Genomic DNA, 27,304 nt, shown 5'->3' on the forward strand with positions numbered 1-27,304 from the left:
ATTTTTGCCGTTTTTTTTAGGCGAGGGGGTCGGCTGGGGTGTATTTCTGATGGGGAGAGTTTTTTGGGGACTTGTCTTGGGATAATTTTTCGCGGGACAAGAATTCCCCATTTGTTGAATAGCAAAAGATTAAAAAGTCCGAAAAATACTCCTAAGCCTGCAGATTTTTAGAATAAAATTATACTCGTGTGACTACAATATATTTTTTTCTTAGGTTTGGCCCATATGTGTTTTTGTCAAGTAGTCAAAGATACGTCTAGGCATAGTTATTTTACTACACGAGAATGTCTACAAGATACGTACCAATAAATGGCGGTTAAGCTAGACTAGGTGTATTATATTTTTTTATATTTCAAAAAGTCACCTATGCCAGTGAAAATTCTTCCATCTTTTTGAACTGAACAGGTGTATCTGAGTCCTTCAGTCGTATGGCTTGATACAAAACTGAATTCCAGTGTTGGGTCAAGTTTATAGAGACAATCAGCAGGTAAAGAAGGATCTTGCTTACCTTCCATTTTTGATGCACCTGCAAACGAAAAACAGATTATAGTATTTTCTTTTATTTAACATTTCAAAGAAAAATATTTAATATTTTTCAATAATGCAATCACTTATTTTCCATCTTGTCTCCAAAAATGTCACTAAAAATATTGTTTTCTCTACGAGAAAAATAACGACTTGTATATGTTTTCTATTTTCATTTCATATTTTGAAAATATCCCAAATGAATATCCTTTGTTATAAGTATATATAATATCATTTTAAATTTGAAAAAAAAGTTATTTTTTTTTGTTCCCAAGAAAAACTAAGTTCAAAAACCAAGAAGAAAGGGGGGGGATGTTGGGTGGGGAGAAAAAGGGGGGTTTAGGGCTCTGAAGGGGGACATGGGTTCCTCGCAAAATTTCCATATGGCTACATTGATACAGGTGGACATACCCATGATAATATTGATACAGGTGGCCACACTGTGCCTATATCAAAGAGTTCGTGCAATGGTAACGAACTGTAAGTAGGGAGCGACCCAGCTCAATGGTAACCAAAACTCTAGAAAACGGAATTTTGATACCAATAGATACATCAAAAGAATCAGATTTTAATGCTGATTTCAAATATATAATTTTCATTAAGTTTAGTCTTACACATCAAAATTTACGTGCCTGAGGAAATTTGGCTGATTTTCGAAAAAAGGAGAAAAGGCCCCCTAAAAATTATAGAACCTTAACGAAAATCACACCATCATATTCATCGTATCAGAGAATCCTACTGCAGAGGTTTCAAGCTCCTATCTACAAAAATTTGGAATTTTGCATTTTTTGCCAGAAGAAAGATCACGGATGCGTGTTTATTTGTTTTTTTTCCCAGTGGTGATCGTATCGACCCAGTTGTCCTAAAATATCGTGGGAGGGCTCATTCAAACGGAAATTAAAAGGTCTAGTGCCCTTTTAAAGTGACCAACAAAATAGAGGGCAACTAGGCCCCCTCCCACGCTCATTTTTTTCCCAAAGTCACCCGATCAAAATTTTTCGATAGCCATTTTGTTCAGCATGATCGAAAATATGATAACTATGTCTTTTAGGATGACTTACTCCCCCAAAGTCCCCGGGGAGGGGAGGGCTGAAAGTTATGAACTTTACCCAATGTTAACATATAGTATTGGTTATTGGGAAGTATACAGACGTTTTCAGGGGGGGATTTTTTCTGGTAGTGGGGGGAGGGGTGGGTCGGGGGTTATGTTGCAGGATCTTTCCATGAAGGAAGTTCTCACGGGGGATGGGACATTGCTATGAAGGGGGCGCCTGATTTCCCAGCATTATTTTAAGAAAAGATAAGAAATTATATAAAAAAACAACAAATTTTTCAACTGAAAGTAAGGAGCAACATCAAAACTTAAAACGACAGAAAATATTACGTATATGGTTGGGTTCACCCCCTAGTGAATACCTCGCTCTTTAAGCCGAAGATTTTTTAGTACTTTCATAAGAACTATTTATTCTAATTAACGGAATTTGTTATTAAGGAGCAATTTTTAAAGAATTGGAACAAAATTCGAACTTTAGCTTAAAGAGCAAGGTATTGAATAGGGGGCGAACCCTCTAATATACGTATTAAAAATATATGAAAATAGAAGTTCGTTACGTAAGTTAATTCGTAAGTTACGTATATTTATTACTAATAAAAACGTTCGTAAACAAAATTAAACAAGTTTCGAGAAAGCTATTTAACCAAATAAAAGTAAAATCAATATTCAAATTTTGTTTTAATTATTCATGTACGGTAAGCTAAAATCAAAATCTGCATTAATTTAAAAACGTTCAAAAATTAAATTTAAAAAATCAAGTTTTTTTAGCTGAAAGTAAGGAACGACGTTGAAACGAACAAAAATTATTCCGTATATGAAAGGGGCTGTCCCCTGCTCAACGCTTCTCTCTTTACGCTAAAGTTTGACTTTCTCACGACTCTATTTTTTTAAACAATAAAAAACTTTAGTGTAAAGAGCGAGGCGTTGAGGAGGGGACAGCCCCTTTCACATACGGAATAATTTATGTTCGTTTTAAATTTTAACGTCGTACCTTACTTTCAGTTAAAAAAACTTGTTTTTTTTTTTAATTGATATAAGCAGTCAAATGAAGGTCAATGCTATATCACAGATTCTACTAGCCCATTTGAATTCAAACCAACCAGTTTACGATGGTTCTCCAGAATTCTACTTCCTGACTTAATTTATTCATAGGGATGTCATAGGATTACAGAATAAATTATCCTACGTTAAATCAGTACAGATTAGCTGGTACTCCAATTTAAAAAAAAACGGTTTACTAAACAATGTAAACTTTATGACAAAGTAAACCGGCATTCAACCCGGATGTATAATGGCTGTAGCTGCAAAAACGATAGGTCTGTTGCAGTATTGATGCCCTTAGGGGACATGTGTGTTTAACCCCAAACTACTCAAAGTGTATTCTATTTTATCATCTACCAAAATGTCGCCTCTGCCGGTGAAGCATTCTCCGTCTCTTGTGACTGGAGAAGGGTCTTTGGGTTCGTTAATTGTATCGCTTGATGCAAAACTGAATGTTAATATGGAGTCAAGCACATGAAGACGACTAGTAGGGGAAAGCCGGAAAATCTTCAGAAGCCAGAAAACTAGAACAAAAAGCTTGAATAACCTGGGATGCCACATCATGCTTAGAAGTATATTCTTAAGGCAGTTAGCTGCCCGCAAACGAAAAGCACATAATAGTATTTTCTTTCATTTAAACAACTGTATTCGATTGGCATACTCTTGACCATTTTTTACATGTTCCTTCTAAATGCCAAGCCTACTCGAGGCTACAAAACAATAAATTTTTACTTTCCTGCTCCTTTAGAGATGAAAATGTAAAAAAACACTACGTATTATAAGAAAGTATTCGTAAGTCTTTTTTCAACATGTTTACTAGAAAGACTACAGAAAATTTAGCTTTCAATAAAACATGGCAACCAAAATTCCCAGGGCATAAAGCGATGTTTTCTTAGATGCTAGAAATTAGATACCCTAATTAAAAGAAGGGTACCTCATTTATTTTATCTATTTGTCAAATTTTGTAATTATCAAATTTAATTTTTATTTTCAATTTATGTCCTTATCAAATCCTCGAATCGGATCGTTACTGGTTCAGAAACATTTAGTAGAAAAGCAAAAAAAGTAGTAAGTCGTAAAAAGGAGAAAAAATTTGAGTATTTTTTCAAACAATAGTAAAATAAAAAGGAAGAGTAACTAAAATTGTCACTAGTCTGGAACAAGCCCCTTAGAAAAATCCTGATAAATTAGTAGAACCTAGAATAAGTAGACTGTAGACTGAATTCAATAAAAATACAATCAGATAACATCAAATCCCTACTTAGCTCTTTTCATTGAGACCATTAGTCAGATATTTATATCTTTTCAAACTCTTTAAAAAAACACTTAAAATTACAATAAAATTTCTAAGTTTAATTTTGTTCATTTTTATATTTTATTAGGAAGTGATTTTTTTCAAAATTCACAGTCTACGATTAACACGATTATATATTCCTTATTCTCATTGAAATTCTTTTATGAGTGCGCAAATATTTGACTTTTGAAACTAAAATGGGCTTCCAAACACTGGAGAACCAAGAAAAAAGGACCATTCTTCAATTCATAAAGTGACAAGAAAATTAAAAAAGAAATTTGACGGTTGGAACTAGATAAGTGGAAGATCACATAAACATATGTACCTTAAAAATTGAGGAAGATCAAAATTTTATATACATTGATAAAGACCTTCAAATACAGTTATAGAGTTTTTAAAAAACAGATTCTAATTTAAAATGAACAGGAGGGAGGGGGGGTTAAATGAGCCAAAATTGAGCTAAAAACATATGACACCCAAAGGCTTAAAAAGATTCAGTTTTAACTTCAAGATGTAATTCTTTTTGGAAATTACTTGATTGTTAACATTTCAATTTTTGAGGAGGAAAGATCCATTTAAGTAATAATTTACAAAAATAAAAATCCGCAAAACAAGTTTTTTAGAGAACAGTAAAAACATTTTTGGAGGTTTCTAACTCTGAAGCTTTGAGCAGAGCGGTATAGAAGGGGAGTGATCCTCAATGTTTCGACCTCAGGTGGCTAAACACTGCAACGTATGTATCATGGCTACAGCAGTACAGGAAACTTAGTAAATAGAAGAACAAAGCCAAAATTCACAATAGGTGAAATTCAAAAAAGAGTGTTTAAATTACCGATGACATCAAAATGAAAACACTTTTCCCCCTGGCCACATTGTTAGTCAGTTCATACCTAAAATTTAAAACTTTTAGATCTTTCTCTTAGCTATTTTAAAACTATAAGCATTTTTAACACATTAATGCTGAAAATTTTTTCCAGGAACAATGTAACCATGGTGCTATGTTCCTCTAAGAGAAAGTTGGGGGTTAGTGTTTTCCTTTGAACTGAAGGAAAAGCATAATTGAAGAAAAATACATCTATCTTGTCATGTTCAATAGAAGTTAGTGCAAAAGATAAATTAAAGCTAGGTATAGAATTGCTCGTAATACTGCTGCAAGTGAAGTTTGTCATTCTCTGACCGCTACCCCTTACATTTTTTTTAACACACTTGGCATTGATCCTACTTCTTTGTTGTCACCAATACATGAGTAGTTGATTTCTTAGGGTAGATCAACGGAGATCCTGAGCTTCCACCGTGACCTAGAAGGTAGGTTTTCCCCTGGTAAACAAAAACGAGTTTTTCTCTGATTAAGGTGTCTATTGGGTTTATTACTATACCAGTAGCTGTGCTATCTTTCCATTCTACAGCTAAAACTTGTGTTTATAATAACCACATTCCTTCTTTTCAATAGTTTTTCTTCAAGCAACACCCCTTCAAGCAATTTTCATGTACAGTGACTGTGATACAAAATCCTTGCGAGTGAAGCTGTTTGAGAAGATCGTGGCTTATGAAGAAATTATCAAAGAAAACTTCGTGATGGGCTTCTTTTTCAACGACAGACAATACGTTTGTGATCACTCGTGGACCTAGGGATATTCCTGGCTGTTGGTTACTCTTCCCACCGTACAGGTCGATTTTTTAGCAATATCCATGAGAAAAAACTAGCACTCCAGCTTTGTATCCAAATCTAATTGGTTTTTATTGGCTAAATATTTATAGGATAAACATCCCTTTAAATAATTTTCATGTAATGTGACTGTTTCACGAAAACTTTATGAGTAAAACTGTTTGAGAAGATCGTAGTTTGTGAAGACTTCGTAATGTGCTGCTTTTTCAAAAACAGACAAAAGGCTTTTGACCACTAGTAGATGTAGGGGTATTGCTGGCCGTTGCTCATTCTTCCCGCTATACAGGTCGATTTTGTAGCAATATCCGTCAGAAAAAGCTAACATCCATGCTTTGTATCCAAAGCTATTCAGTTTTGTATATAAAATTTTGCAGCTGTGACGACCAAAGAAAGGTTTTATTTTTACGTTAATGGTAAATTTTTCCTATAGAACGTTCCATGTTGTTGAAGTTAGTGCCCAAGGAATCTATATGTGACCTCACTTTTGCCATTTTGTCACTATTCTGGAGCTCATTATAATTTTGAAAGTTGAGCTTTTTCTTAATCTTCAGAAACCTTTTGTGGTCTATTACTTGTAAAACTATAGGAATGACTATGTCATCTGACTTGGACCAGTACGTTCTCCACTGGGAAGGTGATGATATCCGTATAGCTGCACCATTTCCAAAAAAAATTGTCAAGCTCTTCAAAGCTCAATGTGAAGCTGATGTCACCATTCTGAGAAGCATATTGTGTTCTTCCCCATATGATCATAGCAAGAATAGTTTCTTTCTAGAACTGCCAAAAAGCTCAAATTTGGGCAAGCTTATCATTTGACTTCTGCCACTGTATACTAGCTTGTATAGTAACTTGGGCGTGAGCTCATGCTTTTCACATGAGTGTCTAAGAAGGGAGTTTCTTCACTTGCTTCTGGTGACAAACGTAGTAATGGTGTTTCAAATCTGACGGCGCCTGTATTCACTACTCTTTTTTTTCTAGTGGTGTAACTGCAATGTCTTTTCCGGCAGGTGTTACGAGAGGTGGCATAAGAAAATTGTCTCCAAGGATACAAGTGCCTACGGAAATACTGCCAATTCATATATTGATTATCATTACGCAATCTTGACGGAGAGGATATAAGATGGAACTTTAGACGTAGTCTTTAACAGTAGCCTAAATGACGCTCTGCCTTTTTCATAGCGTAACCAGTACAAGCTGGGATTTCGTGTTCGCAAAGTTTATCATAGATATAAGAAAATCTCTTTTCAGTCTGACACTGAATAAGAAATGGTAACTTTTATTACGGCTAATCTTAAAAGTAAAATTTATTGCGGAAAGAAATTTATGGCGATTTTTTAAAAACAGCCTAAAACCCCACAAAATGGCGTCAGATCAAAATGAAAAGTGCCTCAATAGAATACCATGATCAGAACCTAGTACAAAAATATTACGGTACCCCATCTTCAATAATAAGGAAAATCAATTTTTTTGGATAGGTAGCACTGTTTAGTCTCCTATTTTTTTCTTCTTTTTCCCCCGGGAATAGTGGATTCCTAGAAGACCTTTTTTTTAATGTGTGAAGAATTTTTTTTTTAATATGTCATTTAAAAGTAATTTTTCATATCTACATGCTGTTCATAAATTCTACCATCCGCAAGTGCCATATGGCACTAAAAATAAGACTTTGTTGGCCATTTTACAAGAAGTGGGGCTAGCAGGCTACCAGAACATCGTGCAAAGATTTTTAATGGCTTTTATAAAAGCTATTGCTCATATTTAAGTCCTTCCTATGTATTTCACCATCTGCAAACGCCAAATCAAACTATAAATGTCCCGTTTGGTGCCAAGTATCAAGTAGAAAAGCCAGGGCTTGTGGGCTACCAAGACTTCTTAGAGACCTGTCTAATAGCTCAATTGAAAGCAACTGCTCATATTTACATACTTTTAATCAAATTCTATCATCTGTAAATTCCATATAGCACTGAAGCGGTAATTTTGGTGCCACTTTTTAAGCGGGAAAGCTCGGAAATATAAAACGGCACGATTACAATCGTACTGTTTCGTGGTCCAAAAACCCTCAACTGGAGGCATACAAAAACTTCTTTTTTATACTCCCTCTCCTAGCTCCCTTAGTAAGCTTCAAAAATTGTCAGGCACTTTCTGTGCTATTTTTTAAGGGGTGGGCCTAACGGGCTACCAGATGACTGCAGACAAATGTTTTATAGCTCAAATAAAAGCTATTTCTCATGTATACATTCTTATAAATTCCCCCATTTTCAAGTTCCAAATAACACTAAAAATGACACTTTTGGTGCCGTGCCTCAAGTTAAAATGTTGGGGCTAGTGGGTTAACAAAAACTTCTTAGAGAGATGTTTAATGGCTCATTTGAAAGCTATTGCTCATATCTACGTAATTTTGTTTATCGATTTTACCCACCATAAGTGCTATTTAGCACTAAAACGGCACTTTTGGGGCCACTTCTAAAATGAGAAAGTTTGGGAACATAAAATGGTACCATTGTAATAATTATGGCCCAAGGCCTTTAACTGGAGGTTTAAAGGAACTCCTCCCTTATAATCTCCCTCCCAGTCACCTTAATAAGTTTAACACTATTGTCTGCTTACGATCAGGCTACTGCAACATTAGCAGGGCTAGCAGGCTACCACAGAGAGATATATCTCTCATAGAGATATATATGATTGTTCATTTAAAAGCTATTGCTCATATCTACGTTGTTTTCATATATTTTACCATTTGCTAGATTTAATAGATTTCAATGTTAACTTGTCTCTTAGGAAAATTCTCTAAGAACTCTTTGTCTTTAACACGGTTAGCTGAAATTGAGGCTCGTAAAGCGACTTTTAAGACAGCAAATTGTCAGTCAGGTATCAAAAGGATGTATCTCCATAATTGTGAATTTTCAGAAGCATAGAAAAAAAACTATACAACTTTGATTGGATTTGCTTGGGGAAATGGTGGGCTTGAGACGGGCGTTAGTTGATCTCCAATCACTTTCAACTATTAAAAAAGGCACTAGCCCTTTTTTTTTCTAATAGAATGAGCCCTTTTGAAGTTTCTACGACACAGCTTTCAATAAAAATCTTATATGCCCCCAGGGCATAACTTACAACCCTTGCCCTGAGGGCAGGAGGGGGGGGGAGCTGTCATCCTAAAAGATCTAATTTTCAGAACTTTCAACTGCGTTGAAGAAAAATGCTATCTCATAATTTTCACTGGATGTGTTTGGGAAAATGGTGGGCGTGGGAGGGGTGTTAGTTACCATTCAACTATTAAAAAGGGCACAAGCCTTTTGAATTTCCAATGGAATGAACCCTTTTTCAAGTTTTTATGATAGCACTTTCTATAAGAAAACCTTATAATGCCCCCAGGGCATAATTCACAACCCTTGCCCTGAAGACTCTGGGGGGAATGTCCTGCTCAAAGATCTAATATCTGGACCTTTCAACTGCGTTGAACTAAATGGCCATCTAAAAATTCAGACTGGAAATGTTTGGGAAAATGGTGGGCGTAGGAGGGGTCTTAGTTGCCCACCAATCACTTTCGACTATTAAAAAGGGCACAAGCAATTTCAATTTTCAATTGAATGAGCTCTTTTTGAAGTTTCTACGACAACGCTATCTATAAAAACCTTATATGCCCCCAGGGCATAACTTAAAAACCTTTCTCTGAGGGCTGTGGGGGGGGGGGCCTCATCCTCAAAGACCTAGATTTCAGAACTTTCAACTACGTTGAACAAAATGGCAAAAAGAAAATTTTGATTTCATGTGTTTGGGGAAAAGGTGGGCGTGAGAGAGGGGTTAGTTGCCTTCCAATGACTTTCGACTATTAAAAGGGCACTATCCTTTTGAATTTCCAATCAAATGAGCCTTTTTGAAGTTTGTACTACAACACTTTCTATAAGAACCTTATATGCCCCAGGGTATAACTTACAACCCTTGCCCTGGGGGCTAGGGGGGGGGGGGTTGTCCTCCTCAAAAAAACAATTTCCATCTGGAAATCAACTACGCTCAACAAAATGGCTATCTCGAAATTTTGATTCGATTTGTTTTGGGAAATGGTGGTTGTAGAAGGGGTATTAGTTGCCTTCCATTCATATGCGACTATTAAAAAGGGCATTAGCCATTCCAATTTCCGATTGTTTGAGCTCTTTTTCAAGTTTTTACGACAACTCCTTCGATACGAAGTTCCCTGGTCTAAAGAAAAAAAAATAATACATTCTGCCAACATCGTTCTTTACTTAAGCTGCGCGATTGCGCTATCTATGACAAATGTCTGGCCTTTCAATCACTTTAGACAATTAAAAAGGGCACTAGCCCTTTCAATTTCCAATCGAATGAGCCCTTTTTGAGTTTCTACGACAACGCTTTCTATAAACACCTTATATTCCCCCAGAGCATAAATTACAACAATCCAATCGAATGAGCTCTTTTTGAAGTTTCTACGACAACACTATGTATAAAAACCTTATGTGCCCCCAGGGCATAACTTACAACCCTTTCCCTGAGGACTTTTGGGAGGGGGGTGTCATCCTCAAAGACCTAGTTTCCAGAACTGTCAACTACGTTGAACAAAATGGCTCTCTTAAAATTTTGATTGGATGTGTTTGGGGAAATGGTGGGCGTGGAAGGGATGTTAGTTGCTTTTCAATCACTTTCGGCCATTAAAAAGAGCACAAGCCACTCAATTTTTCAATCGTATGAGCTCTTTTTGAAGTTTCCACGAAAACTCCTTGTCTAAAAGTGCCCTTGTCTAAAGAAAAAAATAATACATTGTGCAAACATCGTTCTTTGCTTAGGCAGCGCGATTGCGCTGCCTATGATGGATTAGTGTGGTAGTAGTAGCAGCAGTAAAAGCTGTCCTGGCTAAGTGGATGTGCGCTGGGTTGAGAATTCTTTGTCCAAGGTGCACAGGTTCGATCCATGGCGTGGCCAGTTATTTTGGTTTGGGACACAGGTCAGTGGTCTAACTCTGTAAGCTTAGCCAGAGTTGACTCAGCTCTAAATGGGTAACAGGAGAAATCTGGGGAAGGTAAGCAGGAATGGTGTACGAAATCACAGGATGGCTGGTCCCCAGCCCGCATTGCACTACCTGGCTGAAGGGCCAGGGACACCGCTGGTTTGGACCTTTAGGGTCTAGTGCCGTCATACTTACTTACCTAATAGCAGCAGTAGTGATAGTTGTAGTAGTAGGGGTAGCTTGGAGATATTCCCACTTTGATAATCTCCCTTATCATTTTCTGAAAGTACCAAGTTAATACTAAGTCATTTCTGATTCACACCCTTTTTACAATCCGTATACATATTACGTGTTTTGATTTAGTTCAACATTTCTCTCAACATTCTCTGAAAGGCTCACCTGAATACCTTTCACGTTTTGGAAATTAAAGTTCAAACATGCACGTGTTTCTTAATAGCATATACTATAAGTAAACAATAATCGAATTACCTAACTTACAGTCCTTGCTTGAGGACTGTAAGGAAGTTGACATCCCCAAATACATAAGTACTGGACCTTTCAACGATATTATACAAAAAAGCTCTCTTAAAATTTTGATCAGATGTATTTTTAGGAATGATAGGCTTGTGAGGGAGGGGTTGATTGCCCTCTATTCACTTTTGCCTCTTAAAAAGAGCAATAGAACTTCTGACTTCCAATCAAATGAGCTTCATCTGACCAAAACGTTATAAGACTACCTGTTCTATAAAAACTTATATGCCTCAGGGTCTAACTTACCACCCTTGCCCTGGTCCTCTAGGGGACTGTATCCACCCTGAAGATCTTTTAATATACTCTTTGGATTATTGTGAAGAAAATAGCCATCTCACAATCTCGATCAGAAGCGTTTGGAGAAATTAATTCGTCAGGTAAGGGGGGGGGGAGACTAGTTACCCTCCATCATTTTTGACAATTAAAAGAGAACTAGAACTTCAGATTTCCAATCAAATGAGTCTCCTCTAAAGTCTACACAACCATCTCTTCCATAAGAGCCCTATTTGCCCCTGGGGAATAACTTATAACTTATAATCTTTCCCCCCAGACTCTGAGGGATTGTGTCAGTAGTAATCTAGGTGCTGATCTGAAATACACATGAAAATGCACATTGGAATTGCTGTTGATTTGAACGGTACATGAAAAAATATATGGAAAACCCACGCCTTTGACACTATATTTAGACATGCACATTTTAAAAAGCTGGCAAGCTATAATGCATGTTATGAAACAATAGTCAAGGTTCTATTGCACAAGGAATGTGCGTCGTAAGTTCACGTGGATATATATATATATATATATATATATATATATATATATATATATATATATATATATATATATATATATATATATATAATGCAGTAGTTATTCAGTAAAGACACTCGATATCCTAAAACATCGAGTGTCCTAAAAGGACACACGATGTTGTTAGCAGAATTTCAAAAGGATCGCTTGTGAGTGCTGACGTACCTGATGAAATAATTTAGGTCGTATGATAAATTTAATTTTTTTTAATGCAGTAGTTTTTCAGTAAGGACACTCGATATGCTAAAAGTGTTTGATTCAAACTTTTACCTTGAGAATCGATGTTGTTAGCAGAATTGCAAAAGGATCGTTTATGAGTGCTGGCGTATCTGATGAAATAATTTAGGTCGTATGCTAAATTTAATTTATTTTTGTAATGCAATAATTTTTCAGTAAGGACACTCGATATCCTAAAAATGTTTGATTCAATTTTTACCTTGAGCATCGTAGTTTTTAGTAGAATTTCAAAAGGATCGTTTATAAGTGCTGACCTGTCTTTGATGAACTAATTCATCTCGCATGATATTTTTTTTAATATATTTTTTTTAGTGTCTTCTCTGTGTGTTTGTCGTCTCTGTGTGCGTGTGTGTCGTCTCTGTATATGTGACGTCTCTGTGTGTGTTTTGTCTCTGTGTGTGTGTCGTCTCTGTGTCTGTGTTGTCTCTATGTGTATGTCGTCTTTGTGTGTGTGCGTTTCGTTTCTGTGTGTTTGTCCTCTCTGTGTGTGAGTCGTCTCTTTGTGTCGGTCGTCTCTGTGTGTGTGTCGTATCTGTGTGCGTGTCGTCTCTGTGGGTGTGTAGTCTCTGTTTTGGTGTCTTCTCTGTATGTTTGTCCTCTCTGTGTGTATGTGTGTCGCCTCTGTGTATGTCTCGTCTCTGTGTGTGTTTGTCCTCTATGTGTGTTTTTGTCCTCTCTGTGTGTGTGTCGTCTCTTTGTGTCTGTCGTCTCTGTGTGTTTTTCCTCTCTGTGTGTGAGTCGACTCTGTGTGTGTGTCGTCTCTGTGCGTGTGTCGTCTCTTTGTGTGTTTCATATCTGCGTGTGTGTTGTCTCTTTGTGTGTGTTGTCTCTGTGTGTGTTTCGTCTCTCTGTGTGTGCGTCGTCTCTGTATGTGTGTTGTCTCTGTTTGTGTGTCATCTCTGTGCGCTTGTCGTGTTTATGTGTAAGTAGTCACTATGAGTATGTCGTCTCTGTGTTTGTGTCGTCTCTGTGTTGGTGTTGTCTCTGTGTGTGTGTGGTCTGTCTGTGTGTGTGGTCACTGTGTGTGTGTGTGTCGTCTCTGTGTGGGTGTCGTCTCTGTGCGTGTGTCTTTTCTCTGTGTGTTGGCGTCTCTGTGTGTGTGTCGTCTCTGTGCGTGTGTCTTTTCTCTGTGTGTTTGCGTCATCTGTGTGTGTGTGTTGTCTCTGTGTGCCTATTGTCTCTCTGCTTGTTGTCTTTGTGTGTGCGTCGTCTCTGTGTGTGTATTGTCTCTATGTGTGTTTCGTATATGTGTGTGTGTCGTCTCTTTGTGTGTGTGTGTCATATCTCTGTGTGTGTGTGTCGTCTCTCTCTCTCTCTCTCTCTCTCTCTCTGTGTGTGTGTGTGTGTGTGTGTGTATGTGTCTCTATGTGTGTTTCGTATATGTGTGTGTGTCGTCTCTTTGTGTGTGTGTGTCATATCTCTGTGTGTGCGTGTCGTCTCTCTCTCTCTCTCTCTCTCTCTGTGTGTGTGTGTGTGTGTGTGTGTGTGTGTGTGTGTTTGTGTGTGTATTGTCTCTATGTGTGTTTCGTATATGTGTGTGTGTCGTCTCTTTGTGTGTGTGTGTCATATCTCTGTGTGTGTGTCGTCTCTCTCTCTCTCTCTCTGTGTGTGTGTGTGTGTGTTTGTGTGTGTGTGTGTTTGTGTGTGTGTGTGTGTGTGTGTGTGTGTGTGTGTGTGTGTGTGTGTGTGTGTCTCTGTGTGCGTGTTGTCTCTGTGCTTGTTGTCTTTGTGTGTGTGTGGTCTCTGTGTGTGTGTGTCGTCTCTATGCGTGTGTCGTCTCTATGTGTGCTTCGTCTCTGTGTGTGTGCTAAACTTTTGCAATTCTCTGGTTCAAATGTGAAACTTAAGTCCTTTTTAGGATCGAAAAATAAAACTATTTCTGTAAAATCAGAGTTAATAAGGGTTTTTGACCGTAAACTCTAGTTTTTTGTAAGAAAATTATGGAAAATACAATTCTCTGATTCAAATGTGATTCTTAAGTCCCTTTTTTGGATTGAAAACTAAACTATTTCTGTAGAATCAAAAAATTAAATCAAAAAATTAAATTTATCATACGACCTGAATTAGTTCATCAGATACGCCAGCACTCATAAACGATCCTTTTGAAATTCTGCTAACAACATTGATGCTCAAGGTAAAAGTTGGAATCAAACACTTTTAGGATATCGAGTGTCCTTACTGAAAAACTACTGCATTAAAAAAAAATAAATTAAATTTATCATACGACCTAAATTATTTCATCAGGTACGCCAGCACTCATAACTGATCCTTTTGAAATTCTGCTAACAACATCGATTCTCAAGGTAAAAGTTTGAATCAAATACTTTTAGGATATTGAGTGTCCTTACTGAAAAACTAATGCATTAAAAAAAAATTAAATTTATCATACGACGTAAATTATTTCATCAGGTACGCCAGCACTCATAAACGATCCTTTTGAAATTCTGCTAACAACATCGATTCTCAAGGTAAAAGTTTATATATATATATATATATATATATATATAGATATATATATATATATATATATATATATATATATATATATATAATGCAGTAGTTATTCAGTAAAGACACTCGATATCCTAAAACATCGAGTGTCCTAAAAGGACACACGATGTTGTTAGCAGAATTTCAAAAGGATCGCTTGTGAGTGCTGACGTACCTGATGAAATAATTTAGGTCGTATGATAAATTTAATTTATTTTTTTTAATGCAGTAGTTTTTCAGTAAGGACACTCGATATGCTAAAAGTGTTTGATTCAAACTTTTACCTTGAGAATCGATGTTGTTAGCAGAATTGCAAAAAGGATCATTTATGAGTGCTGGCGTATCTGATGAAATAATTTAGGTCGTATGATAAATTTAATTTATTTTTTTAATGCAATAGTTTTTCAGTAAGGACACTCGATATCCTAAAAATGTTTGATTCAATTTTTACCTTGAGCATCGTAGTTTTTAGTAGAATTTCAAAAGGATCGTTTATAAGTGCTGACCTGTCTTTGATGAACTAATTCATCTTGCATGATATTTTTTTTAATATATTTTTTTTAGTGTCTTCTCTGTGTGTTTGTCGTCTCTGTGTGCGTGTGTGTCGTCTCTGTATATGTGACGTCTCTGTGTGTGTTTTGTCTCTGTGTGTGTGTGTCGTCTCTGTGTCTGTGTTGTCTCTATGTGTATGTCGTCTTTGTGTGTGTGCGTTTCGTTTCTGTGTGTTTGTCCTCTCTGTGTGTGAGTCGTCTCTTTGTGTCTGTCGTCTCTGTGTGTGTTTAGTATCTGTGTGCGTGTCGTCTCTGTGGGTGTGTCGTCTCTGTTTTTGTGTCTTCTCTTTATGTTTCTCCTCTCTGTGTGTGTGTGTGTCGCCTCTGTGTATGTCTCGTCTCTGTGTGTGTTTGGTCTCTGTGTGTGTTTGTCCTCTCTGTGTGTGAGTCGTCTCTTCGTGTCTGTTGTCTCTGTGTGTTTGTCCTCTCTGTGTGTGATTCGACTCTGTGTGTTTGTCTTCTCTTTGAGTTTATTGTCTCTTTGTGTGTTTCGTATCTTATTTTGTGTCGTCTGTTTGTGTGTGTTGTCTCTGTGTGTTTGTCATCTCTCCGTGTGTGTGTTGTCTCTCTATGTGTGTCGTCTTTTTGAGTTTGTCGTCTCTGTGTGTGTGTCGTCTCTTTGTGTCAGTCGTCTCTGTGAGTGTTTTGTCTTTGTGTGTGTGTCGTGTCCCTGTGTGTGTGGTCTCTGTGTGTGTGTCGTTTCTGTGTGTGTGTCGGTTCTGTGTGTGTGTGTGTCGTCTCTGTGTGTGTGTCGTCTCTGTGCGTGTGTCTTTTCTCTGTGTGTTGGCGTCTCTGTGTGTGTGTCGTCTCTGTGCGTGTGTCTTTTCTCTGTGTGTTTGCGTCATCTGTGTGTGTGTGTTGTCTCTGTGTGCCTATTGTCTCTCTGCTTGTTGTCTTTGTGTGTGAGTGGTCTCTGTGTGTGTATTGTCTCTATGTGTGTTTCGTATATGTGTGTGTGTCGTCTCTTTGTGTGTGTGTGTCATATCTCTGTGTGTGTGTGTCGTCTCTCTCTCTCTCTCTCTCTCTCTGTGTGTGTGTGTGTGTGTGTGTGTGTGTGTGTGTATTGTCTCTATGTGTGTTTCGTATATGTGTGTGTGTCGTCTCTTTGTGTGTGTGTGTCATATCTCTGTGTGTGCGTGTCGTCTCTCTCTCTCTCTCTCTCTCTCTGTGTGTGTGTGTGTGTGTTTGTTTGTGTGTGTGTGTGTGTGTGTGTGTGTGTGTGTGTGTGTGTCTCTTTGTGTGTTTCGTATCTGTGTGTGTGTCGTCTCTTTGTGTGTGTGTGTCATATCTCTGTGTGTGCGTGTCGTCTCTCTCTCTCTCTCTCTGTGTGTGTGTGTGTGTGTGTGTTTTTGTGTGTGTGAGTGTGTGTGTCTGTTTTTATTTGTTTGTGTGTGTGTGTGTGTGTGTTTGTGTGTGTGTTTTTGTGTGTGTTGTCTGTGTTTGCGTGTTGTCTCTGTGCTTTTTTTCTTTGTGTGTGTGTTGTCTGTCTGTGTGTGTGTCGTCTCTGTGCGTGTGTTTTCTCTTTGTGTGTTTCGTCTCTGTGTGTGTGCTAAACTTTTGCAATTCTCTGGTTCAAATGTGAAACTTAAGTCCTTTTTAGGATCGAAAAATAAAACTATTTCTGTAAAATCAGAGTTAATAAGGGTTTTTGACCGTAAACTCTAGTTTTTTGTAAGAAAATTATGGAAAATACAATTCTCTGATTCAAATGTGATTCTTAAGTCCCTTTTTTGGATTGAAAACTAAACTATTTCTGTAGAATCAAAAAATTAAATCAAAAAATTAAATTTATCATACGACCTGAATTAGTTCATCAGATACGCCAGCACTCATAAACGATCCTTTTGAAATTCTGCTAACAACATCGATGCTCAAGGTAAAAGTTTGAATCAAACACTTTTAGGATATCGAGTGTCCTTACTGAAAAACTACTGCATTAAAAAAAAATAAATTAAATTTATCATACGACCTAAATTATTTCATCAGGTACGCCAGCACTCATAACTGATCCTTTTGAAATTCTGCTAACAACATCGATTCTCAAGGTAAAAGTTTGAATCAAATACTTTTAGGATATTGAGTGTCCTTACTGAAAAACTAATGCATTAAAAAAAATTAAATTTATCATACGACGTAAATTATTTCATCAGGTACGCCAGCACTCATAAACGATCCTTTTGAAATTCTGCTAACAACATCGATTCTCAAGGTAAAAGTTTGAATTAAACACTTTTAGGATATTGAGTGTCCTTACTAAAAAACTACTGCATTAAAAAAAAATAAATTAAATTTATCATACGACCTAAATTATTTCATTAGATACGCCAGCACTCATAAACGATCCTTTTGAAAATCTGCTAACAACATCGATGCTCAAGGTAAAAGTTGGAATCAAACACTTTTAAGATATCGAGTGTCCTTATCGAATAGCTACTGTATTAAAAAAAATGTCATACGACATGAATTAGTTCATCAAAGACAGGTCAGCACTTATAAACAATCCTTTTGAAATTTTGCTAACAACATCGATGTTCAAGGTAAAAGTTTGAATCAGACACTTTTAGGATATCGAGTGTCCTTACTGAAAAACTATTGCACTAAAAAAAATAAATTAAAAATTAAATTAATCATACAATCTAAATTATTTCATGAGATACGCCAGCACTTATGTACGATCCCTTCGAAATTCTGCTAACAACATCGATGTTCAAGGTAAAAGTTTGAATCAGACACTTTTAGTATATCGAGTGTCCTTATTGAAAAACTATTGCACTAAAAAATAAATTAAATTTATCATATGACCTAAATTATTTCATCAGATACGCCAGCACTCATAAACAATCCTTTCGAAATTCTGCTAACAACATCGATTCTCAAGGTTAAAGTTTGAATCAAACAATTTTAGCTTATCGAGTGTCCTTATTGAATAACTACTGTATTAAAAAAATATCATGCGACTCGAATTAGTTCATCAAAGACAGGTCAGCACTTATAAGCGATCCTTTTGAAATTCTACTAAAAACTTCGATGCTCAAGGTAGAAATTGAATCAAACATTTTTAGGATATCGAGAACTTACGATGTCCACGTGAACTTACGACGCACATTCCTTGTGCAATAGAACCTTGACTATTGTTTCATAACATGCATTATAGCGTGCCAGCTTTTTAAAATGTTTATGTCTAAATATAGTGTCAAAGGCGTGGGTTTTCCATGTATTTTTTCATGTACCGTTCAAATCAACAGCAATTCCAATGTGTATTTTCATGTGTATTTCGGATCAGTCCCTAGATTACTACTTGTGTCAAGCCCAAAGACCTTGTTATGTCATTAATTTAAAAAAAAATTCCACAAAGTAAGTTTTTCAAAGAAAAGTAAAGAACTCCATTAAACAAAAAATGAGCAAAAATAAATCAAATAATCTAACAAGCTCGAAACTACCACAAATCAGCATCGATATACCCCTATGCCTTCCCAAGGCCAGAACAAAATTTGCACTTTACTGAAAAAAATGCAAGTGTTTTTACTTTTATAACTTTAATAAATTAAATAATTTTAACATTTGGATTACTAAATATCAGTATATGTATATTAAACAGACAATGCACATTCATTTGTATTTTTTCAGTGAAGTGCAAATTTTGTTCTGGCCTTGGGAAGGCATGGGGGTTTTGCGCCCAACTTATGTTAATTTCTGCTCGTTTTGAGTTTGACTCTGTTATTTATTGTAATTTCTGTTCGTTTTGGGTTTCATATATTTATCGATGCTGATTTGTGGTAGTTTCGAGCATGGTAGATTATTTGATTTTATTTTTGCTCGTTTTTTGTTTAATGGAGTTCTTTACTTTTCTTTGAAAAACTTATTTTGTGGAAACATTTTTTTAATTAATTTCTGTTCGTTCTATATTGACATAGTTTTTTCAGGGAAAAAGAAAATAACACTTTAAATCTTTTCGTTTTTGTATGCTGCTATTTGTATGCTGGAGAAAAAATTTCAGCAATTTTTAACAACATTCACAATTTTAAGAATCTGGACACAAATAGTACTGTTTAACTTAGTTTTATACCTCCTCTAGTTGACCTGAAATGGAAAACTTGATACTATTCGCAAAAAAATCTGATTACTTTCTTTGATATATTGAATACACTTACACTATTTTTATTTGGTTAATTTTAAGAGCAGAAGTAGCCTCGAAAGTTTGAACATAATACCCTCATTCGTTCTCTGGATACTGCTGAGATGCCTTATTGGGAATTAGCATTATCACAGTGTATTTTGATTTAATCTTAAGGCAACATTTAGTTTTTAAAGATAATGGGCCAATGGGAGGTTGGGAGTGGAAGGGGGATTAGTTGCCTGCCAATCACTTTCGGCTATTAGCAAGGAAATCAACCCTTTCTATTTTCAATCGAATGAGCCCCTTTTAAAGTTCCAACGACAACTCTTTCGATGCGAAGTGCCCTGGTCTAAACAACAACAAGAACAAAAAATATTACTAATCACTTTCGAATATCAAAAAGGGCAATAGCCTTTGAATTTCCAATCAAATTAGCCGTTTTTGAATTTTCTACGACAGCGCCTTCTATAAAAAACCTTATATGCAACCAGGGTATAACTTAAACCCTTGCCCTGACAGTTGTGGGAGAGTGTCCTTCTCAAAAACATATTTTCTATCTGGAAATCAACTAGCCTACGCTAAACAAAATGGCTATCTCAAAATTTTGCTTGGATGTGATTGGGTGAATTATGGACGTGAGGGGGGGGGGGGGTAATTACCCTTCAATAAGTTTCTACTATCAAAAACGTCATTAGTCCTTTGAATTTCCAATCAAATGATCCCCTTTTGAAGTTTCTATGACATCGCTTTCTCTAAAAACCTTATATACCCTAGGACATAACTTAAAACCCTTGCCGTGAGGGTTGTTGGGAGTGTCCTCCTAAAAAATATATTTTATACCTATCAATCAACTACGCTGAACAAAATGGCTATATCAAATTTTGATTGGATGTGTTGGGGGAAATCATGGGCATCGGGGAGGGGCTAGTTCCCCTCCAATCACTTTCGACTATTAAGAAGTGAACTAGCCCTTTGAATTTCCAATCGAATGAGCCTGTTTTGAAGTTTCTACGACAACACCTTCCTATAAATCCTTATATGCCCCTAGGGCTTAACTTAAAACCCTTGCCTGGAGGGTTTTTGGGGAGTGTCCTCCTAAAAAACATATTTTCTATCTGGAAATCAACTACGCTGAACAAAATGGCTATCTTAAAATTTTGATTGGTTGTGTTTGTGGAAGTGATGGGCTTTGGGGGGGGGGGGGGGCTAGTTGCCCTCCAATCTCTTTCGAATTTTAAAAAGGGCAATAGCCCTTTGAATTTCAAACCGAATGAGCCTGTTTTGAAGTTTCTACGACAACGCCTTCTATAAAAAAAACCTTATATGCCCCCAGGGCGTAACTTAAAACCTTTGCCCTGAAGGTTGCGGGGGAGTGTCCTCCTAAAAAACATATTTTCTTTCTGGAAATCAACTACGCTGAACCAAATGCCTATCTCACAATTTTGATTGGATGTTTTTGGAGGAATGATGGGCGTGGGGAGGGGGCTAGTTGCCCTCCAATCACTTTCGACTTTTACAAAGGGCAAACACTCTTTGAATTTACAATCGAATGAGAGTAGAGTCCTATGTTCCAGTTTTAGCACGCCATATTCCTTCCTGTGCTATTCTAATCGACTATGTTCCTTCCCATGTTATTTGGGCACGCTATGTTCCTTCCCATGTTATTTGGGCACGCTATGTTCCTTCCCATGCTATTCTAGTACGCTATGTTCCTTCCTATGCTATTATAAGGGCTTATGTTCCCTCCCCATGCTATTCTAAGGGTTTATGTTCCCTCCCATGCTATTCTATAGCACTATGTTCCTTCCATTGTTATTATATGGGACCTCTACACGTGATTAAACACGTTATGAAACTACGGTCTATTTGCTTATGTCCTGTTGGTACCTTTCCAAGTGAGCGGAGATTCCCCCCCGGTTCCTAAACATTGCAAAAAAGATAGCAGTATGAACGGGGATTCCCCACACAAGTTTGTTTCAACTCCAAGTTTTTCAACCAGACTGTTTTTCGAGCCAAAAAATAGACTAAAGTTTCAGATTTGAACCAGAGAATTGTATTTTTCATAATTTTTCCATAATTTTCTTACAAAAAACTAGCGTTTACGGCCGAAAACCCTTATTAGCTCAGATTTTCTAGAAATAGTTTTATTTTCCGATCCAGAAATAGACTAAAGGTTAAGATTTGAACGAGAGAATTGTAATTTCCATAATTTTTTTACATTTTTGGAAATGGTTAACGATAAAAAACATGTTTTCAAGCAGATGGGTTTTTGAAAGCACATTTAGCATGGCGTGTTTTTATTTTTCTTTTTATTTTTATTTTTTTTGGCAATTGGCACTTTTGTCTGATAACAGGTACCATTCGCTGCGATCATAGCTCTAAAAAAAGGGTTTAGCATTTGCAAATTTGATCCTATTAAGGTGGAAAAAAAGGGTTTAGCATTTGCGAAAACTTCAAGGTGTTCTGTATAATACACAATTAATGTTTGAACAGGGTTATCAGTTAAAAATAGAGTGTAACGAGGGCTTGCTAACTCAGGCAATTGGTTATAAATTTAGGACAACATAAATCTATGAAAATGGTTAATGGTGATAGAATGACATTGTGATTTGACCTAGCTCTACCTCTCCGATGTGTTCTGTATAATACACAAGTGGTTTCAAACTTTTACCTTGAGCATCGATGTTTTTAGCAGAATTTCAAAAGGATCGTTTTTAAGTGTTGGTGTATCTGATGAAATAGTTTTGATCGTATGATAATTTTTTTAATGCAGTAGTTATTCAATAAGGACACTCGATATCCTTAAAAATGTTTTATTCAAATTTTTACCTTGACCATTGATGTTTTTAGCAGAATTTCAAAAGGATCGTTTTTAAGTGTTGGCGTATCTGATGAAATAGTTTAGATCGTATGATAATTTTTTTTTAATGCAGTAGTTTTTAAATAAGGACAATAGATATCCTAAAAAGGTTTTATTCAAATTTTTACCTTGAGCATTGATGTTTTAGCAGAATTTCAAAAGGATTGTTTACTTCATTCCCAGTGCCCCCCCCCCCTCTGCTCTGAGTGTTGAAAATGATTTCACGATATTATTTTAATTTTTTTTTCTTGTCCCAAACTATTTTTTATCATGAACTGTTTAGAGACCAATTTGATCAAATAGAATTAAGCTCAAATAGAATTGTTACTGATATTGATATTAGTGCGTAAACTAAAAACTGACAAAAATATCCAGAACTTTAGCCTAGCCTTCGTTGCTTTGTCGAATTTTGATCAAACAAAAGGATTGTAACACCTGATTGGCCCGTTTGTATGCAATTTCAAGCCAGTGAAAAGAACGAAACGTCTTTGAGTCATATTTTTTTTAAAGTAAATTCGTTGTTTCTCTATGATTCAATCCCAGCGCCCCCCTGCTCTGAGTGTTGAAAATGATTTCAAGACATTATTTTAGGTTTTTTTCTTGCCCCAAACTATTTTTTTTTATCATGAACTGCTTAGAGACCAATTTGATCAACTTGGAGAAAGTTCAAATAGAATCGTTACTGATATTGATATTAGTGCGTAAACTACAAACTGACAAAAATATCCAGAACTTTTTTCTCTTAAAGTCTTGACTTTGAAGACATTTTTTCATCTTAATTGACTTTAGAAATATCATGCAAATAAACTAGCCTAACCTTCGTTGCTTTGTTGAATTTTGAGCAAACAAAAGGATACTAACATCTGATTGGCTCGTTTGTATGCAATTTCAAGCTAGTGAAAAGAACGAAACATCTTTGAGTCAAATTTAAAAAAAAAATTAAATTCGTTGTTTCTCTATGATTCAATCCCAGTGCCCCCCTGCTCTGAGTCTTGAAAATGATTTTACGACATTATTTTAGGTTTTTTTCTTGTCCCAAACTATTTTTTTATCATGAACCGTTTAGAGACCAATTTGATCAACTCGGAAAAAGTTCAAATAGAATTGTTACTGATATTGATATTAGTGCGTAAACTTCAAACTGACAAAAATATCCAGAACTTTAGCCTAACCATCGTTGCTATGTCAAATTTTTAGCAAACAAAAGGATTGTAACACCTGATTGGCCTGTTTGTATGCAATCTCAAGCCAGTGAAAAGATCGAAACGTCTTTGAGTCACATTAAAAAAAAAAGTAAATTCGTTGTTTCTCTATGATTCAATCCCAGCGCCCCCCTGCTCTGTGTGTGTATGTCGTCTCTGTGTGTATCGTCTCTGTGCGTGTGTCTTCTCTCAGTGTGTGTGTCGTCTCTGTATTTGTGTCGTCTCTGTGCGTGTGTCATCGCTATGTGTGTGTGTCGTCTCTGTATGTGTGTTGTCTGTGTGTGTGTGTATGTGAAATCATTTTCAACACTCAGAGCAGGGGGGTGCTGGGATTGAATCATAGAGAAACAACGAATTTACTTTTTTTTCAATGTGACTCAAAGACGTTTTGATCTTTTCACTGGCTTGAAATTGCATACAAACGGGCCAATCAGGTGTTACAATCCTTTTGTTTGCTCAAAATTTGACAAAGCAACGATGTTTAGGCTAAAGTTCTGGATATTTTTGTCAGTTTGTAGTTTACGCACTAATATCAATATCAGTAACGATTCTATTTGCACTTTCTCCAAGGTGATCAAATTGGTTTCTAAACAGTTCATGATAAAAAAATAGTTTGGGGCAAGAAAAAAAACCTAAAATAATGTCGCGAAATAATTCTCAAGACTCAAAGCAGGGGGGCGTTGGGATTAAATCATAGGAAATCATAGAATTTACTTTTTAAAAAGATGTGACTCAAAGACGTTTCGTTCTTTTCTCTGGCTTGAAATTGCATACAAACGAGCCAATCAGATATTACAATCCTAATGTTTGCTCAAAATTCGACAAAGCAACGAAGGTTAGGCTAGTTTATTTGCATGATATTTCTAAATCCAATTAAGATGAAAAAATGTCTTCAAAGTCAAGGCTTTAAGAAAAAAAAGTTCTGGATATTTTTGTCAGTTTGTAGTTTACGCGCTAATATCAATATCAGTAACGATTCTATTTGAACTTTCTCCAAGTTGATCAAATCGGTTTCTAAACAGTTCATAATAAGAAAAAATAGTTTGGGGCAAGAAAAAAACCTAAAATAATGTCATGAAATCATTTTCAACACTCAGAGCATGGGGGCGCTGGGATTGAATCATAGAGAAAAAAAGGAATTTACTTTTTTAAAAGAAATGTGACTCAAAGACGTTTCGTTCTTTTCAATGGCTTGAAATTGCATACAAACGACCCAGTCAGGTGTTACAATCCTTTTGTTTGCTCAAAATCCGACAAAGCAACGATGGTTAGGCTAAAGTTCTGGATTTTTTGTCAGTTTGTAGTTTACGCACTAATATCAATATCAGTACGATTCTATTTGAACTTTCTCCAAGTTGATCAAATTGGTCTCTAAACGGTTCATGATAAAAAAAATAGTTTGGGTCAAAAAAAAAACAACCTAAAATAATGTCGAGAAATCATTTTCAACACTCAGAGCAGGGGGTGTGCTGGGATTGAAGTAAACAATCCTTTTGAAATTCTGCTAAAACATCAATGCTCAAGGTAAAAATTTGAATAAAACATTTTTAGGATATCGAGTGTCCTTATTGAAAAACTACTGCATTAAAAAAAAATTATCATACGATCTAAACTATTTCATCAGATACACCAACACTTAAAAACGATCCTTTTAAAATTCTGCTAAAAACATCGATGCTCAAGATAAAAATTTGAATAAAACATTCTTAGGATATCGAGTGTCCTTATTGAATAACTACTGCATTAAAAAAACATTATCATACGATCTAAACTATTTCATCAGATACGCCAACACTTAGAAACGATCCTTTTAAAATTCTGCTAAGAACATCGATGCTCAAGGTAGAAGTTTGAAAACACTTCTGTATTATACAGAACACATCGGAGAGGTAGAGCTAGGTCAACTCACAATGTCATTCTATTATCATTAACCATTTTCATAGATTTATGTTGTCCCAAATTTATAACAAATTGCCTGAGTTAACAAGCCCTCGTTACACTCTATTTTAAACTGATAACCCTGTTCAAACATTAATTGTGTATTATACAGAACACATTGAAGTATTCGCAAATGCTAAACCCTTTTTTTCCACCTTAATAGGATCAAATTTGCAAATGCTAAACCCCTTTTTTAGAGCTATGATCGCAACGAATGGTACCTGTTATCAGACAAAAATGCCAATTGCTGTAAGAAAATTACAAAGATGTAAGAAAATTATCGAAAATCGAAAAATAAAACTATTTCTATAAAATCTGAGCTAATAAGGGTTTTCGGCCGTAAACGCTAGTTTTTTGTAAGAAAATTATGGAAAAATTATGAAAAATACAATTCTCTGATTCAAATCTGAAACTTTAGTCTATTTTTTGGCTCGAAAAACAGTCTGGTTGAAAAACTTGGAGTTGAAACAAACTTGTGTGGGGAATCCCCGTTCATACTGTTATCTTTTTTGCAATGTCTAGGAACCGGAGGGGATTCCCCGCTCGCTTGGAAAGGTACCAACAGGACATAAGCAAATAGAACGTAGTTTCATAACTTGTTTAATCACGTGTAGAGGTCCCATAGAATAACAATGGAAGGAACATAGTGCTATAGAATAGCATGGGAGGAAACATAAACCCTTAGAATAGCATGGGGAGGGAACATAAGCCCTTATAATAGCATGGGAAGGAACATAGCGTGCTAGAATAGCATGGGAAGGAACATAGCGTGCCCAAATAACATGGGAAGGAACATAGTCAGCTAGAATAGCACACGAAGGAACATGGCGTGCTAGAAATGGAACATAGGACTCTACTAATGAGCCTGTTTTTAAGTTTCTACGACAACATCTTCTATAAAAACCTTATATGCCCCCAGGGCATAACTTAAAACCCTTGCCCCGAGGGTTGTGCGGGAGTTTCCTCCTCAAAAAAATATTTTCTATCTGGAAATTGCTACGCTGACAAAATGCCTATCTCAAAATTTTTATTGGATTTGTTTGGGGGAATGATACCTTCCAATCACTTTCGACTATTAAAAAGGACACTAGCCACTCCAATTTCCAATCGAATGATTCTTTTTCTAAGTTTCTACGACAACTCCTTCGATACGAAGTGCTCGGGTATGGAGAAAAAAAAACAACAAAAAAACAACACATTGTGCCCACATCGTTCTTTACTTAGGCAGTGCTAACACGCTGCCTATCATCTTCGGGTTGTTTTTGAACAACTGGCAATTATTTCAAATTTTCTATCGGATGCATTTGGGACAAATAAGCCGTGAGGGGAAGGGGGCTAGTTACCCTTCAATCACTTTCAGCTTTAGAAAGGGCACTAAAACTTTTGATATCCATTTCAATAAGGCCCCTCAGAAATTTATGCTACCACCTTTTCCATAAGAACCTCATATGCCCCCGAGACAAAATTTACAACCCTTGCCCTAAGGGCTGTGGGAAGGGGGGCGGGGAGTGGTCATTTTCAAAGACATAATTATTGGACCTTTCAACTACGCTGAACAAAAATGCTATTTTACAATTTTTATTTGATGTATTTGGGGAAATAATGGGCGTGGAGAGGGGGGCTGGTTGCCCTCCAACCTTTTTTTACTATTAAAAAGGGCACTAGAACTTTCAATTTCCAATTGAATTAGCCCCTTTTTAAGTCTAAAACAAACCAAAAATTAAAGCATTGTGCCCACACTGGTTTTTATTTAGGCAGCACTAATGCGCTGCTTATGATAAGGTAATTACTACTTTTTGAAAAACATCTTGTTTGGAAAGTTTTTTTTTTATTTGACTATAGTTTCCCCTTTGCAAGAATCGTAACTATCAAATTTATCACGAATAGAATTCAACATGTTCTAATGCAATCTATTGTCTTTAATGTCTGAAGTCAAATAAACAATAATAAAACTTGGTACCTTAATAGTCAGTCGGTGTACCTCCTAATCAACAAAGTTATCAATATTTAAAACAACATTCTCTGTTCTAA

The 27,304-nt window shown here is 36.2% G+C and overlaps 1 long non-coding RNA gene across 2 annotated transcripts; it reads right to left on the reverse strand.

Annotated features, from left to right (window-relative positions):
* Positions 1 to 327: 327 nt before the first annotated feature.
* Positions 328 to 27,304, reverse strand: LOC148955609 (uncharacterized). Of its 2 annotated transcripts, none has more exons than XR_016143156.1 (2): positions 27,234 to 27,304; positions 328 to 526 (listed from the first exon to the last, which is right to left on the reverse strand). It is a non-coding gene; the product is annotated as an uncharacterized LOC148955609 (long non-coding RNA). The 2 variants fall into 2 exon arrangements; XR_016143155.1 differs by lacking the exon at positions 27,234 to 27,304 and adding an exon at positions 2,978 to 3,107.

This window comes from Artemia sp. Qi Xiang Cuo, chromosome 2 (assembly GCF_049724085.1).
Source record: "Artemia sp. Qi Xiang Cuo chromosome 2, ASM4972408v1, whole genome shotgun sequence".
Classification (NCBI taxonomy): Eukaryota; Metazoa; Arthropoda; class Branchiopoda; order Anostraca; family Artemiidae; genus Artemia; species Artemia sp. Qi Xiang Cuo.